The 5,965-nt window shown below is 37.5% G+C and overlaps 1 non-coding gene across 1 annotated transcript; it reads left to right on the top strand.

The window, feature by feature from the left end:
• Positions 1–5,010: 5,010 nt before the first annotated feature.
• Positions 5,011–5,117, top strand: LOC128294782 (small nucleolar RNA R71). Its single transcript, XR_008285089.1, has one exon. It is a non-coding gene; the product is annotated as a small nucleolar RNA R71 (small nucleolar RNA).
• Positions 5,118–5,965: the final 848 nt, after the last annotated feature.

The following is a 5,965-nucleotide window of genomic DNA, read 5'->3' as shown; positions in this document are numbered from 1 at the left end:
TTTTCCAAATTCAACACTTACGATAAAAACACTTAAGCTAATGGAATCAAGTGTTTGCAAGAAAAAGATGAAGAATTGAAGCACAAAAGGTTGATAAAAGAGTTGTTGATCTTTCTTGATAACTTTTGATCTTTTGTAATCTCTCTTATTTTTATAGAAGCTTTAGAAGTTGATATGTATAGCCTCTATTGATTTCCAACCGTTGTGATTGTTGAAGAATTGAATAGAGCCATTGGAGGTCTAAAAACTAGAGCATTAATGTCTTCTGCAACAAAAGGTATCGATACCTTTAGAGGGGTATCAATACTTTGGGCATTTAATGCCTCATAGTGAACGTTAATGCCTTTAATATTGATACAAAATAAATTTTATTGATACTTTCTATGAGGTATTGATACCTTGGAGAGGATATAAATACTCAGCAAATTTTCTTAAATTTTAAAAATATCAAACCTTAAAATAGTATCAATACCAGGCAGGGTATTGATAAATTTTGGAAGGTATCAATGCTTTCTTTAGAGTATCAATAGTTTTTATTTTTACTTAATTTTCTCCAACATCGAAGCTTAAATTAGTATCGAGACTAGGTAGGGGCATTGATAAAATAAGGAAGGTATTGATACTTTCAATTTTTTCTAAAAATTTCTAAACTTCAAAGCTCAAACTGGTATTAATACCGGGTATGAGTATCGATTGTAATAGTCCGTTTTTAGTTAAATCAAAAAAGTGGTTTCAGGACCACAAATTCGATGAGTAAATTATTATTTTATTATTATTTTAATGTCTATGGAATTTTAGTAAGGTAGTATAAAAATTTCATTAAGAAGTTTTGATGTTTGCATGCTTAATTAAGTGAAAGGGACTAAATCATAAAAGATGCAAAAGTGAAGTTATCTTAGTAAAAAGGGACAAATGGATGTGAAAATTTAATGTGAGAGGACTTATATGGTAATTATACCATTTCTATAGTTAGTGGACATTCATGACAAGGTTTTATTGAATTTTTGAATGTTTCTAAAGGGCAAAATGGTAAAATAGTAAATAAATCATAAAAATAAAGAAAAAAAGAGATATCACCTTCAAATTATCTTCTTCAACCGGTTCCTTAAGGATGACATAACCAGGGTTCAGCCATGGAAAATCTTCATGCATGGTAGGTTTTTCAAGCCCGTTTTTAGTGATTTTTATATTTTCAGGATCGTTGTAGCTTAACCTAGCTAGCCCAGGGATTAATTTGCAAAACTGTTAAAGATATAGGATTTTGACATGAATGTTCTTTCATGATTCTTGAAGTTTAATGAAAGATTATGAGTCCTTGTTGATAAACAAACTAGTTTTGTAACGTAACTTTTGATGAAAATGGCATTTAGGGACTTACTTGTAAAAATGATAAAATTTCATGGTGAAATTGTAAAATTATGGTTTGTATGAATTGCTATAGGTCCCTAGTGACTTCGTCTAGAATTATATGAGGATTAAAATGTTTAAATTTCAATTGATGAGCTTAAGGACTAAATTGTAAAAAAAGTTAAAATGTTAAGGGAAAATTATAATTTTGCAAAAATATGAATACGCACTAAATTGAATAATAGAAGAATTAAATGGATTTAGTTTGTCTATTTAGATCAAGATAAACCACGTAGGGATCTAGATCGAGGAAAAGCTAAAGCCTCGGATTAGTCAATCTTGTTTCTACACCCTTGTCGTTGAGGTAAGTTCGTATGAATAAGTATCATTTCTAATGCTATTTTCGAGTATATTGTAACACCCTTTACCCGTACCGAAGATCGGGATAAGGTACAAGGCATTATTATGCACGAACATGACATTTTCAGAAAATTTTGGGCTATAAAAATTCGTTCCAAATTAAAACCAATCAAACATATTCGTAATGTCCCTATTATCGACCTATGAGGTCCAAAACATACATTGAGAATGGTCCGAGACTAAATCGAGAATTTAAGAAAGTTTTTGGAAAATTTCTTAGGTTAAGCCTCACACACCCGTGTGGAGGCACTGCACACGCCCGTGTGCTTTGGGACACGCCCGTGTCCCCTACCCGTGTGGAATTAATTGGATTTATTTCTCATTTCGAACCTACAGGGGTTTTCACACAGCCGAGCACACGCCCGTGTCCCTGGCCTGTGTCCTTCACACGGCCTAGACATGCCCATGTAAAAAAACTCGAGCATTCTATTTATGACGTTATCATGCATTTAGGGACACACGGCCAAGACGATACCCTCTCATACCATAAAATGGTACTTTTCCCAATTAATTACTAGGTTCGTTTCTTCGCATCGCCTAAGTACCTTAGCCAGATTGGCTAAGCAATCATCATACGTATCTCCAAACACTGAAAAGTCATCCATGAAAACTTCCAAAAATTTCTCAACCATGTCAGTGAAAATAGACATCATACATCTTTGAAATGTAGCAGGTGCATTACATAAACCAAATGGCATGCGTCTAAATGCAAATGTACCATACGGGCAAGTGAATGTGGTCTTGTGTTGATCTTCCGGTGCTACCGTAATCTGGTTGTACCCCGAGTATCCATCGAGAAAATAGTAGTAATCTCGCCCCGTGTGTCTATCTAGCATCTGGTCTAAGAACGGTAAAGGGAAGTAATCCTTCCTAGTTGCCTTGTTTAGCTTCCGGTAATCGATGCAGATTCTCTATCCCGTAACTGTTCTAGTGGGTATCAACTCGTTATTCTCATTCTCTATGACCGTGATACCTCCTTTCTTTGGTGCGCACTGGACCAGACTTACCCATGAACTGTCTGAAATGGGGTAAATGATACCTGCATCTAACCACTTGATAATCTCCTTTTTTCACTACGTCCTTTATGATGGGGTTCAGCCTTCGTTGTCCATCAATCATCCCTTTTTCACCATCTTCCAGGATGATCTTGTGCATGCATACAAATGGACTAATACCATGAATATCGGCTATGGTCCATCCGATAGCCTTCTTAAATTGTTTCAGAACTAAGATAAGTTTCTCTTCTTGCTCAGTAGTTAACTCTGCTGAAACAATCACAGGCAGAGTAGAAGCGTCACCTAAATAAACATATTTTAAATGAGAAGGTAATACCTTGAGTTCTAGTTTATGTGGCTCCTCGATTGACGCTTTTGGCTGTGTGTAATCTTTCTCCTCTAAATCCAAATATTCAAAACGGGATTGTGGATTAAATACCTTTTGATTTGCTTCTAACAAAGCTAAGTTTTCATCCTCCTCTTCATCACTTGGAGGGTCTGATGTCAAAATTCTTTCTAGAGGATCCTCAACAGAGTTGAGTTTCTTCTCCACTATGAAGTCCTCTAAGTTGGATACTGCAGAACAATCATCTATTGCGTCAGGAAATCGCATTGACTTGAAAACGTTAAATGTTACCTGATCGTCCTGAACGCGCATAGTAAGTTCGCCCTTCTACACATCAATAAGTGTCCTTCCGGTTGCTAAGAACGGTCTCCCCAGGATAATTGGTACTTCTTTGTTTGCTTCGAAATCTAAAATTACAAAATCAGCAGAAAATATAAACTTATCTACACGTACCAATACATCATCGATTTTTCCTTCTGGATGTACTAAGGATCGATCTGCTAGCTGAAGTGTAACCATAGTAGGTCTAACTTCACCTATCCCTAACTTCTTAAATATCGACATAGGCATCAAGTTGATACTTGCGCCCAAGTCACAAAGTGCCTTACCACAATAAGCTGCTCCAATGTTGCATGGTATGGTAAAACACCCAGGATCCTTCAGTTTAGGGGGTAATTTGTCTTGAAGATATGACTGCATTCCTTCGTCAAACCTACTGTCTCAAATTCTCCAAGTCTTCGCTTCTTGGACAGGATATCTTTCATGAATTTTACGTAATTTGGCATTTGTTCAAGTGCTTCAACCAACGAGATGTTGATATGAAGTTGCTTGAGTACGTCAAGGAACTTCTTGAATTGGACCTCTTGTTTTTTCTTCTGGAGTCTTTGAGGGTAAGGTGGTGGAGGTTTATATACTGGAGTTGGTACTGGTTGATTTGTCTTTCGCGGCAATTCTCATCGCTAACTGAGTGGTTGGTCGATCGAGTTGGTGGTTCGAGGTTACCTTTTCGTGTCTTGCGGTTTTGGTTCTAGTGGAACTGGAACTTTAACACTCGGTTGAACTTCTTCCAAATCTCGAGCTTCAGCATGCTCCTTTTTAGCTTCAATGATGTTGGGCTCTACAGTTTTTCCGCTCCTCAATGTTAGTGCTTTACAATGCTCATTCCCTGGATTTCTCGGATTTTCTGTATCACTAGGTAGAGCACTTTGTGGATGGTTCTTAAGTTCAGTAGCAAGCTGGCCCACTTGATTATCCAAATTCCTTAGAGTAGCGTCATTCTTCGCCATGTATGCCTTCAATAAATTCTCTAAGCTATTGGACAATTCAGCCTGAACTGGTTTCTGAACTTGCTGTGAAAAACTAGGCGGCTGGGTTGGTCTAGGTTGGGCATAGTTGTTACTACCTCCAGCCCCTTGGTTACTCCAGGAAAGGTTGAGGTGATTTCAGCACGATGGGTTGTAAAAGTTGGATTGCAGCCCTTGCCTTCCTCGGTTCTGGTTCTGATTACCTATGTAGTACATGGATTCTGGGTTTGACGGACATTCTTCAAACACATGTCCTTCCCCACAATAGACATAGGCTATATTCTCATATTGGTTAGGTGGTTGAGCTACAAAACTGTTAAACCCATTAGTGGTAATATTCTTTAACATTGAAGATATCGAAGATACCTGGGATGCAAGTGAAGTGAGGGCGTTCACTTCATGGATTCCGGCAGCTCATCTTCCTGACGTTGCTTGATTGGTTGGCCACTGATAATTGTTACTGGCGATCCTCTCGATGATTTCATAAGCCTCATTGTAAGACTTAGATAAGATAGCGCCGTTAGCAGCAGCATCTATTACCATCCTTATGTGAGCGTTGAGACCATTGTAAAATGTCTCAAGTTGGATGCATTGTGGAATTCCGTGATGAGGGCACTTTCGTAATAACTTTTTGAATCTTTCCCATGCCTCATACAAGGACTCATCATCCATTTGTTGGAAAGTAGTAATCTCATTTCTTAGCTTAGCAATCTTGCTAGGCGGGAAATACTTCACAAGAAATCTCTCTGCTAACTCTTCCCATGTAGAAATCGAGTTCGGTGGTAGTGAGTTTAACTAGGCTCGAGCTCTGTCCCTCAGCGAGTACGGGAACAGTTTTAATCGTAATGCATCTTCGGGTACTCTGGCTAGGTTGAAAGAGTCGCTCACCTCCATAAACAGTCTTAAATGAAAATGAGGATCTTCGGTAGGCATTCCACTGAACTGGCCCACTGTCTGAAGCATTTGGAACATGACTGGCTTCAGCTCGAATTTTTGTGCCTCGTTCGGGTCTTCTAATACCTGGATTAAGGTCTTTAAAAACTGGCATGACATATTTTCGTAAAGCTCTATCCCTATCATCAGCAATAAGGATAGGATTTTGAGCAAGGTTTGCTCCGTTTCCTTGATTGATATTCTCAAAATTCATCTCTTCGGTCCTTCTCTGGTTCATTTATCTTTTTCGTTGGCAAAAGGTTCGTTCTATTTCAGGGTCCACTGGGAGTAAGTCGATAATTCGGTCAATACTCATAAACACCTGAAATAATCAGAGAAGAATTAATTAAGTAAAATTGAACAGGAAAATAAAAGAACCAAAATGTAAAAATAAATTCACAAATACTGTTTTTTTTTAAAAAAAAGTCCCCGAAAACGGCGCCAAAAACTTGGAATGGCGGAAATGTGCAAGTGTACACAATCGTAACAAGTAATAAAGTGACAAGTAAATGTCGAGTTATCGTACCCACAGGGACTATAAAAAGCAATATTTATGAAATTAATTAAAACACTTTGGTAAGGTAAAAATAATTTTGGTTTGAAAAGAGTGATTTATAAAC

This window comes from Gossypium arboreum, chromosome 6 (genome assembly GCF_025698485.1).
Source record: "Gossypium arboreum isolate Shixiya-1 chromosome 6, ASM2569848v2, whole genome shotgun sequence".
Classification (NCBI taxonomy): domain Eukaryota; kingdom Viridiplantae; phylum Streptophyta; class Magnoliopsida; order Malvales; family Malvaceae; genus Gossypium; species Gossypium arboreum.
Note: the sequence above shows the minus strand (reverse complement) of the source record. Positions and strands in the feature narration are given on the sequence as shown.